The sequence below is a fragment of the Oncorhynchus masou genome, chromosome 9 (assembly GCF_036934945.1).
Source record: "Oncorhynchus masou masou isolate Uvic2021 chromosome 9, UVic_Omas_1.1, whole genome shotgun sequence".
Lineage (NCBI taxonomy): Eukaryota > Metazoa > Chordata > Actinopteri > Salmoniformes > Salmonidae > Oncorhynchus > Oncorhynchus masou.
The window spans coordinates 20,007,027-20,018,363 of record NC_088220.1 but is presented as its reverse complement, the minus strand read 5'-3'; positions in this window follow the sequence as shown (position 1 = coordinate 20,018,363).

Genomic DNA, 11,337 nt, shown 5'->3' with positions numbered 1-11,337 from the left:
TTTTTAAAAAATGTTTAATATGGGCTATGATGATACCAGTTTTTATAATCAAGTCACATGGTTTTCAAAAAAACTCCTGGAAAAACTCCTGGCCTTAATGGATGAAAACCCAGTCAAAATGCAGCAACCTTATGAATTATATTTTAAAGAAGGACTAAGTGAGTTTCCTATATGCAGACACAGAGAAAGCAACATGATTGGACAATAAAACTCACAGGGCTGAGCTTGCTTTATGTAGGTTTGCATCATGTAGTCCTGCCCTATGCAACTTTATAAGCCTAAATAAAAATGTCAGCTATTGTTTTATTGATTCATTCCAGTTAATCATTTTGGATTGAAAAAGTCTAGGTAGCCTAGTGAGCCTATGTTTGAATTTAAACCAAATTTGATCTCATTCACATTTTCTCACAAACAAATGGACTATAAATACACAACGTTAGCCTCTTGCAAATGTTTTCAGGGGAAATGGAAAGACAGCTTGGGATGCATCTCCCGCTTTTAGTTAACAAGGCAACACTTAACTCCTCCTCCACATTTACTAGATAGGTTGAACAGTGCAGAAGAGAACCTCCCCCGACAGGTTTTTTCTTTTGTTGAGACCAGTATATAGGGGGATCTAGTTTCAGGCTTTTCTTTTATGCCTGCAACGTTAAGTTACTGCATCTTTTACCTTGGCCAGAGGGACAGGGCGCATATCGCTGTATGTAGCTGCTGTTGTTAGTAGCCTACAGTTGATCAGACTGAATTTGTTTATTGTTTTCATGGAATACATCATGTCAGATGGTTAGTGTCTAGGTGTATAAGCTGCTACAGTTATGGGTCTAGGTGAATAGGCTACTACATTTATGGAAGAGTTTTTGCGTGTGTCTGTAGGGAGTGATGTATTATCATGTTTGGTAAATAGGTACCGGAGGAAAGTGAATCTGATTGGTGAAGACATGCAAAGAGCCTGCAGCAGCACTTCGATGTGAAGGACAGAGAAATTGTGTGCGAATTGACAAACAATGAGGCAAATTGGTTAATTGTCCTTATTTTTAACACTTTGCATCGATATGTTTTATTCAACCAAGTCAAACGTGGTGTGGTGCTGCCACACCTGATTGAAAAGTGCTGTGGCAAATGTCGCCTCGCCACACATTTTCCGGCGGCCATGCATCCAGCTTCAATAACGTCTGACTATAACTACAGGATAGCCATGCCTTTCCCCTCCCACTGCTGCAGTAAATGCTGTTTTCTGCAGAATTTGAGACCTCTAAAATATTTTCTAGATTTTCGGGCCCCCCTCCTCAGAGGCCCTTCATCCAATAAGCACGGAGTTGAGCAAGCATAATGTTGAACATTATTGGCGGCTATAATGACCACCGTCTCTGAAGCCCAGACATGGTGGGCAGTAAATCTGACTTTATTGTCTATTATGTTAATGTTGCCTGTGTTGAACAGACGTCAGCCCTGAGTTTAACCATGAGGAGGCCAGGTTTATTGTCTGAGAAGGCAGTGGTTGTGGGTACTCTGTGCTCCCCATGGTGCACTGGGACTGGCACTGCAATACCCCTGGCCTCTTTTCAGTCTTTTTACCCTTTTCTCCTGTTAGGTAAGAACCTAGCTGCCCCAGAATGCAACATTAGAAAGCAGCCCAGAAGTCATTTTTAGTGTCTTTGTCTCAACACAAGACAAATCCTCTCCAACCGAGACCTCAAACTGTCTGGTCTGTAAGTTAACCCATATTTTATGAGCTGGACGCTGGATGCCGGACACCGTAAGATGATTCCTACACTGCACCAGTTCCTGTGAGACACTGTGAAAATAATTCAGACCTTGTTTTTTACAGGAAGGGCCATCAATATTGTTTCTGTGGACACGCTGACAATTCCTAGTTGAATTAATGAACCTGAAGTTGTGAGGCCACTTCTAATGACAATCGACAGACAGTGTCTCAGTAGACAGGACTCTGTTTCTCATGCATTTGTTGGGTCAGTTAGAGTCTCGTTGGAATGAGTTGGAGGGAAAAGTACACTCTGGAGTCAATGAACCGCTCTTCTCTCTTCTCTGAGTTCTGTGACCTGGTAATGAACCCAATGACAATGGCGGTAAACAACTAGGTCTGTCTGGTGCCAAGCATTCTGAATGAGGACCACAACATGCTCTGGCTGGCTAAAGACGAGGAGGAAGAGGAGGAAGAGGAGGAGGATGAAGGCAAGCGAGCACAAACACCCGACTCTGTGAGGGTCCATGATCCCACACTCCTAGTCAACTACAAAGCCTCAGAGAGATGGGCATCAGTCCAGCTGTGTACACCCCCCATCCATCCATCCCTCCCTTCATCACCTCAAATCTCCTTCCATCACTCTCACTTCATCTCTCCCCCTCTCAATTTTCGATTTCAATTTAAGGGCTTTATTGGCATGGGAAATATATGTTTACATTGCCAATGCAAGTGAAATAGATAATAATCCAAAGTTAAATAAATAATAAAACAATGTACACTAAACATTAAACTTACACAAGTTCCAAAAGACTAAAGACATTTCAAATGTCATATTATGTATATAGGAACAAACAGTGTTGGATACAGTGTTGGAATGTTGGAATGATTTGCAATTAGTCAAAGTATAAAAGGAAAAAATAAATAAACATACATATGGATTGTATTTACAATGGTGTTTGTTCTTCACTGGTTGCCATTTTCTTGTGGCAACAGGGTCACAAATCTAGCTGCTGTGATGCCACACTGTGGTATTTCACCCAATAGATATGGGAGTTTATCAAAATTGGATATGTTTTCAAATTCTTTGTGGGTCTGTGTAATCTGAGGGAAATATGTATCTCTAATATGGTCATACATTTGGCAGGAGGTTAAGAAGTGCAGCTCAGTTTCCACCTTATTTTGTGGGCAGTGTGCACATAGGCTGTCTTATCTTGAGAGCCAGGTCTACCTTTGGCTGTGCTCACTGAGTCTGTACATAGTCAATGATTTCTTTAATTTTGGGTCAGTCACAGTGGTCAGGTATTCTGCCACTGTGTACTCTCTGTTTAGGGACAAATAGCATTCTAGTTTGTTCTGTTTTTTGGTCAATTCTTTCCAATGTGTCAAGTAATTATCTTTTGATTTCTTGATTTGGTTGGGTCTAATTGTTTTGCTGTCCTGGGGCACTGTGGGCTCTGTTTGTGTTTGTGAACAGAGCCCCAGGACCAGCTTGCTTAATGGACTCTTCTCCAGGTGTATTTCTCTGTAGGTGATGGCTTTGTTATGGAAGGTTTGGGAAATGCTTCCTTTTAGGTGGTTGTAGAATTTAACATCTCTTTTCTGGATTTTGATAAATAGCAGGTATCGGCCTAATTCTGCTCTGCATGCATTATTTGGTATTTTACGTTGTACGCTGAGGATATTTTTGCAAAATTCTGCATGCAGAGGCTCAATTTGGTGTTTGTCCCATTTTGTGAATTCTTGGTTGGTGAGTGGATCCCAGACCTCACAAACATAAAGGGCAATGGGCTCCATAACCGACTCAAGTATTTTTAGCCAGATCCTAACTGGTATGTCAAATTTGATGTTCCTTTTGATGGCATAGAAGGCTCTTCTTGTCTTGTCTCTCAGATCATTCACAGCTTTGTGGAAGTTACCTGAGGCTCTGATGCTTAGGCCAAGTTATGTTCCGTTTTTGGTGTGCTCTAGGGCAAAGGTGACTCTCCCTCTCTCTCACTCCATATCTCCCTCCATCTCTCTCTTTCTCACTCAATCTTTCCCTCTCCCTCAATCTCTCCCCCCCCCCCCCCCCCAGGCTTCCCAGCCCAGCTGTGCTCCCCACTGACATCTCCCTCTAACTCTCTCGGGTGGTTTGTACCCCAGGTGGGTTCATGGTGGTTTGTTCCCCGGGTGGGTTCATGGTGGTTTGTTCCCAGCTGGGTTTATGGTGGTTTGTTCCCCGGGTGGGTTCATGGTGGTTTGTTCCCCGGGTGGGTTCATGGTGGTTTGTTCCCAGCTGGGTTCATGGTGGTTTGTTCCCCGGGTGGGTTCATGCTGGTTTGTTCCCAGCTGGGTTCATGCTGGTTTGTTCCCCGGGTGGGTTCATGCTGGTTTGTTCCCCGGGTGGGTTCAAGGTGGTTTGTTCCCCGGGTGGGTTCAAGGTGGTTTGTTCCCCGGGTGGGTTCATAGTGGTTTGTTCCCCGGGTGGGTTCATGCTGGTTTGTTCCCCAGGTGGGTTCATAGTGGTTTGTTTCCAGCTGGATTCATAGTGGTTTGTTCCCAGCTGGGTTCATAGTGGTTTGTTCCCCGGGTGGGTTCATGGTGGTTTGGTCCCCGGGTGGGTTCATGGTGGTTTGTTTCCAGCTGGATTCATAGTGGTTTGTTCCCAGCTGGGTTCATAGTGGTTTGTTCCCAGCTGGGTTCACAGTGGTTTGTTCAAAGCTGGGTTCATAGTGGTTTGATCCCAGCTGGGTTCATACTGGTTTGTTCCCAGCTGGGTTCATAGTGGTTTGATCCCAGTTGGGTTTATGGTGGTTTGATCCCAGTTGGGTTCATGCTGGTTTGTTTCCAGCTGGAATCATGCTGGTTTGTTCCCAGCTGGGTTCATGGTGGTTTGTTCCCAGCTGGGTAGATAGTGGTTTGTTCCCAGTTGGGTTCATGGTGGTTTGTTCCCAGTTGGGTTCATGGTGGTTTGTTCCCAGTTGGGTTCATGGTGGTTTGTTCCCAGTTGGGTTCATGCTGGTTTGTTCCCAGCTGGGATCATGCTGGTTTGTTCCCAGCTGGATTCATGGTGGTTTGTTCCCAGCTGGGTTCATGGTGGTTTGTTCCCAGCAGGGTTCATGGTGGTTTGTTCCGAGCTGGATTCATGGTGGTTTGTTCCCGGCTGGATTCATGGTGGATTGTTCTCAGCTGGGTTCATGGTCGTTTGTTCCCAGCTGGGTTCATGGTCGTTTGTTCCCAGCTGGGTTAATGTGGGTGTTGGCTCTTATCAAAGGCTCACCAAATGTGTTGTTTGGATGAGGCCTATGAGCAGAGCAGAGCATGGAAGTAGAGGGAGGGAGGAAGGAGTATCTGGGTCAGGATTTAGGTCTCCCTTGGTGAAGTGGGAAAGGGAGAGAGAGAGAGAGAGACAGGCCGAGACCCATCATGCCCCCTCCTCTTTCCCTCTCTCTTTCTGTATTTTTCATTTTATCATTGTCACCGCCAGCAAGCAAAATGTTACAATCAGACATTCATGATGAGGCAGGTTTCTACTCGTCACTGCAACGCCTCTTCCCCAAGCCGATTCTAAATAGCCTTCAATTCTGTTATCAACGTATCATTCGATAAAAATACATTTCACCAATATACATTGTTATATTTCCCCCTTAATCTTGTGTGACACAGCCTGCTGTGATTTCCTTATTAGATTGAGAAGTTACTTCCCGAAATATTGAAAAGTTGGGTGGAGAATTTATCATGAGGCAACATTTCCCCCTCCACTCTTAGTGGGTGGGGGATGGGTGGTGGGAGGGGGGTCGGACGGACGAACTGCTCGGTAATTGGATTTGAGGGAGAAAAGGGTCTTAAGCGGTGAGACATGAAATGAGGAAGGAGGATAGCCCTCATCCCTGTTGCTCTTTCTCCAGCTGCTCCCTGATAGGACAAAGCTGGTTGCTGGATGCCAAGCTCTGGGAGCCGGAGGTGGAAAGCCTCTCCTTCACAGGAGGAGAATCGGCTCAGGAGGAAAGCATTCCCGGCTGGGATGATCTAGAGGGTTTGGCAGGGGATCCAGCCCAGTCGACAAAGATGGATGATCATGGCAGCGGATTGAGGGCACAGTGAACCGGAGTGCTCCAATTCTCTCTCTCCATGGCATGCAGAATTGTGGCATGTAGCGTGAAGAACGTGCTAGGGGAATTGCTGGTAATCCTGACACAGAAGAAAGGAGCTGGACAAGGATAAAATAAGGAGACTAAGAAATGTCTCAGCATGTTGACTGGACTGGCAGGATCAGGAAATTATCCATCTGGACAGGAGACCGAGAACAGTGGCCGTCTCAGTGGAAGAGACCACGGTCAGACAGAGGACCGACAAACCAGCAGAGTTCTGTCAACTCTGTTTATGACAGTTGTTGATGAGGAAGTCGAAATCAAATTCCTTAGCACTGTCTTCAGCATGCAAATGTTTTAATGCATGTCACATACAGTTTATGCCATCAACCGAATGTTGATGCTATTTCTGCAGAAAAAAAATAATCTCTCAAGACAGAACCTAAATGTTAATGAGTGCATTATGTAAGCTTTATGACAACACATTATCAAGGAAAGTAACTGGTTACCCAGATATACAGCTGGATGAGTGTGTGTCCTCCAATGGCCAGTGTTTTTCTTTCTAGTCATTAGTGTTATAGAGCTCCATCTTTACTGATGGCTATAATTAGTGGCAGGGGGGTCATTTTGTTGTTCAAAACATCTGTGGAGACACTTCTTTTTTACATAATGTGCCATTATAATTTGTCTTCCTCTTTTAATTTTGTTTGATTAAAGTATTTGTCTCTGACAAGCTTTCCTTGATGACACATATAATGAATAATGTATTATAATTTGTGGTGAAATTAGCTGAGATTACTATGCAACGCAAAAATGTTGTAGCAACCCTAAGCTAATTGGACAGCCAGCTGTGAGCATTAGGTATTGAGTGATTCCTCACGAAACACAGACAATAAAAAACATGATTTTTTTGGGATGTTCACAAAATGTAATTCATAGAATAGTCCTTTGGAGGAAGGATTGTTGACAGATATTGTATCTAAAAGCATATTTGACAAATAATTCATCAAAGTTGCCATATTTAGGACATTTCGGCCTCACTCAGGCCATAGTGTTTCATCCGTAGGTGCAACAAATAAAAAAAATTGGTGTCATTTGATGCTATTCCGCTTGCTCTGTAATGAGTAGTATTTTGATTTCATAAACTTTTTGTACATACACTAATGAATATTGAAAACAGGTGGGTGTAATCCAGAATGCTGATTGGTTAAAACTGTATTCTAGCCGGTGTCTATTCCACAAGTTACCACCGGCTAAATCTAAAATTTCTATTTACTCTAATCCGTCTGACTGCGCTTCCACTGTCTCATCAGCCCAGCCAGGCAGTTTATGAACTTGATTTCCACTATAAAACGCATCTAGACATTATCTCACATTTCTTTTAGACTAACATTTAATTTTCTGTCTCTCTGACATTTGCAACATTGTTTCAATATTCATATTCGATCTCCAGCTGTCCCATAGTGATGAACGTTTCGGGAGTCGGAACGACAGACAGGCAGGCAGTGTTTCTCAGCCAGTCGAAATCATGAATCAGCAGTCAAACGAAACGAAGTGCAGCTAGTTTGCAGTCTTTCCAGTTTGAAGTGATTGTGTTAGCTGTGTTGTTGGCAAGCTCCTCTGGACAACAGTGTCCTGATGAGAGAGACCATTTTCTATGCCAGGCGAAGTCTTGCATCATTAGCCCATTGTTATGGAGGTATCCAAATACATTTCACTAGAAAACAGCTTAAACAAAGCTACTTTGTTGATATTCTGGTTGCACTGCTTGGTGTGACTGTAAATTAGCCATAGTTGGCTAGCTAGCAAGCAAGGTTGCATCCATACTGTAGACATAGAACAAAAAGACTGAACGACTGGGTTGCGTCCCTAGCAACTGAACCAATAGAACAAAAGACCAGCCGGCTTGGGTAGCAACCCTAGATTTGTGTTGGGACTATATCTTGTGGAAGGATGAAATTGTTGAATAAATTCATCAAAATAAAGTTCATCAAAATATGTCAACCATTTTTAAAATATTTTGGTAACCCGTTATAATGCCCTTGAAGACGGTGTTTTGAGGATATATCGGCACGGTTTGGTATTTGGTATTGTATTAGGATTCCCATAAACTGTTGCAAAAGCAGCAGCTACTCATCCTGGGGTCCACACAAAACATGAAACATGACATAAACAGAACATTAAAGGACAAGAACAGCTCATGGACAGAATGACATTGTCTCGGGCCTACACCCAGGCCAATATATCCTCCAAACACCAGCTTATCGGGCATTATCACTTAAATAAAAACATTTATTTGGCAAGTTTTTCAATATATTGTTGACGATAGTACTGTAGGGGCATATCAGATTTCCAGAGTGTGATGTGGATTTCATAAGGAATAATAAAAACCAATAAGGAATAAATAAACCAATAAACTCATCCCTGAAATACCAAACTTCTACTTCATTCTCAATCATATTACAATAATGAATCTTCAACTCAAACCATGTCCAACATGCCCAACAGGACACCATTCACTTTTTTGTAAGCCACACTGAAAAAAATATGAACACAAAATTTAAAGTTCCATGTTTTATGAGTTGAAATAAAAGATCCCAGAAATGTGCCATACGCACAAAAAGCTCATTTCTCTCAAATGTTGTGCACACATTTGTTTACATCCCTGTTCTTGAGCATTTATCCTTTGCCAAGATAATCCATTCACCTGACAGTTGTGGCATATCAAGAAGCTGATTAAACAGCATGATCATTACACAGGTGCACATTGAGCTTGGAACAATACAAGGCCAGTCACACATAACAATGCCACAGATGTCTCAAGTTGTGAAGGAGCGTGCAATTGGCACACTGAATACATGAATGTCTACCAGAGCTGTTGCCAGAGAATCGAATGTTAATTTCTCTACCATAAGCCACCTCCAACTTCGTTTTAGAGAATTTGGCAGTACGTCCAACACGGCCTCACAACCGCAGACCACTTGTAACCATGCCACATCCGGCTTCTTAACATGCAGGATTGTCTGAGACCAGCCACCCGGACAGCTGATGAAACTGTGGTTTCTGCACAAATTGTCAGACACCATCTCATGGAAGCTCATGTCTGTGCTTGTCGTCCTCACCAAGGTTTTGACCTGAATGAAGTTCGACATCGTAACTGACTTCAGCAGGCAAATGCCCACCATCGATGGCCACTGGCTTGCTGGAAAAGTGTGCTTTTCACGGATAAATTCTGGTTTCAATTGTACCGGGCAGATGGCATCATGTGTATGGCGTCATGTGGGTGAGCGGTTTGCTAATTGCAACGTTGTGAACAGAGTGCCCCATGGTGGCGGTGGGGTTATGGTATGGGCAGCCGTAAGCTACGGACAACGAACACCATTGCATTTTATCGACGGCAATTTGAATGCACAAAAAATTCCCTGGATTGTTGCATGTTGCGTTTTAATATAGCACTGAGTAGTACTCTGATATAACAGTAGGTAGTCACAGTTGTAACAGATCATTCATCCCACACGCCCACACTGGCTGGGCAGTATAATGAAGTGATGGCCGGAGTGTGTGCAGGAGAACATGACGAGTGAAGCAGCTGTCTACTTGATTAACTACATTGCCTCTACGGCCTCCCTCCCTCCCCACCACCCACTGGCCATTGAGAGACTGCCTGCCCCTTCTCGATAACCCCAGCCAGGGGACTGGAACCCACGGGAGTGACGAGTGAGACAGTAGGATCCCTCCTGAAGGGAAATAGGGGCAGAGAGGGAGGATGACTCCCAAATGGCGCTGACTATTCCATACTGTATAGTGCATATTCCCTTAGGGCCTTTGTTTTAATCTCACAACGGCTGAAGATGTAACATGCTTTTCCCAAAACACCACACAGAGAGAATGGTCGCAAAGTGTGTCGTTGGAGCATGTGTCCATACTGATAGGATTGGAAAAAACAGGGAGCGCTGCTCTGGATCAGCTTTCTCCATTCAAATCTTTCCTTAACGTTAGAAGAATTTCACAATATGACGACGGATCAGCTCCTAGAGAGATACTGTTTTACCACCTATGGCTGCAAATATTGAGCCAGCTTATTCTACTGCTTACCCAATAAAAAAATAAGCCTATTTAATAAAAATACATAATAAATTAAAAATCTCAGATTTGGCACATCATTATGCACATGTTGGGCTACACATAATGAAATATATTGAGGCACATTAAATACAGTAGCCTACAAGTAGCAAAATAGAACAAATTGTTTGAACATGAAATGTATTTCAATATTATTGAAATAGGCTTATAGCCTACGGTTTATATTTTATATTTTAATGCAGTCATTTAGGTTTTCATTTTAAGCATTCGTCGCTTGTTTGTATCAATTGCAAAGACATTGGTGTCTTTGTATTTGTAATAAACGTTGTTCTGAAGTTATCGCTGGTAACAGAGAGACGGATAAATCATGTGATTCTATGTTTAATGAAGATCTTCTGTGTATAAAGTGACGCGGGAGAGAGAAGAAAGGATCTAACGACGCACTTAGCAGTTCTACGAGTGGCCTGAGGCTGGAATAAGATTTCAAGCATTTTCAAGTGTAACGTTAAAACCTCTACGAGATCGGTGTCCCTCCACCGGGGCAGTTGAGCTAACGTGCGCTAATGTGATTAGCATGGCATTGTAAGTAACAAGAACATTTTCCAGAACATAGACATGTCTTATATGGGTAGAAAGCATCAATTATTGTTAATCTAACTGCACGGTCCAATTTACAGTAGCTATAACAGTGAAAAAATACCATGGTTTTGTTTGAGAGTGACAACCAAAAACCTTTATCACGGCAACTGAGTTGATACATTCACCTTTGAAAGTAAATAATGTACTTACATTCAGTAATCCTGCTCTGATTTGTCATTCTGAGGGTCCCAGAGATAAAATGTAGTGTTATTTTGTTTGATAAAATCTATTTTTATATTGAAATGTAGGAACTGGTTTCTACAGTTTGAACCCCTGCTGTATCTGGCTCCACACCCACCCTGCCATCTAGATGTGTGAAAGTTAGTGTATAAGCTAATGATCCATCATGTAGGACATTCCTGGGAGTATGTAAACTTAAATTGTATATTACCATATCATTTTTGTATGTTCTCTATAGTTATGTACTTGAAAATGTATCAATTGACCAATTCTGCACCAATTTGGCAACAATTCAAAGATGATGAAGAAAAAAACCTGCATGTTTTTTTGATTGTATTATTGTTTACCAGATCTAAAGTGTTATATTCACCTACATTAATTTCACATTTCCACAAACATCAAAGTGTTTGCTTTCAAATGGTATCAATAACATGCATATCCTTGCTTCAGGTCCTGAGCTACAGGCAGTCAGATTTGGATATGTCATTTTAGGTGAAAATTGAAAACAATGGTACGATCCCTTAATAACGATGGTTTTGGGAAAAGGCTTGGAGGTTTATATGAAGGTTCTAACAATTAACTTAGCCTTAAGATGTCTATTGGGAAACCGGCCCTGGTCAAAACTTGTGCACTATAATAGACACACCCTATGACAAAAGC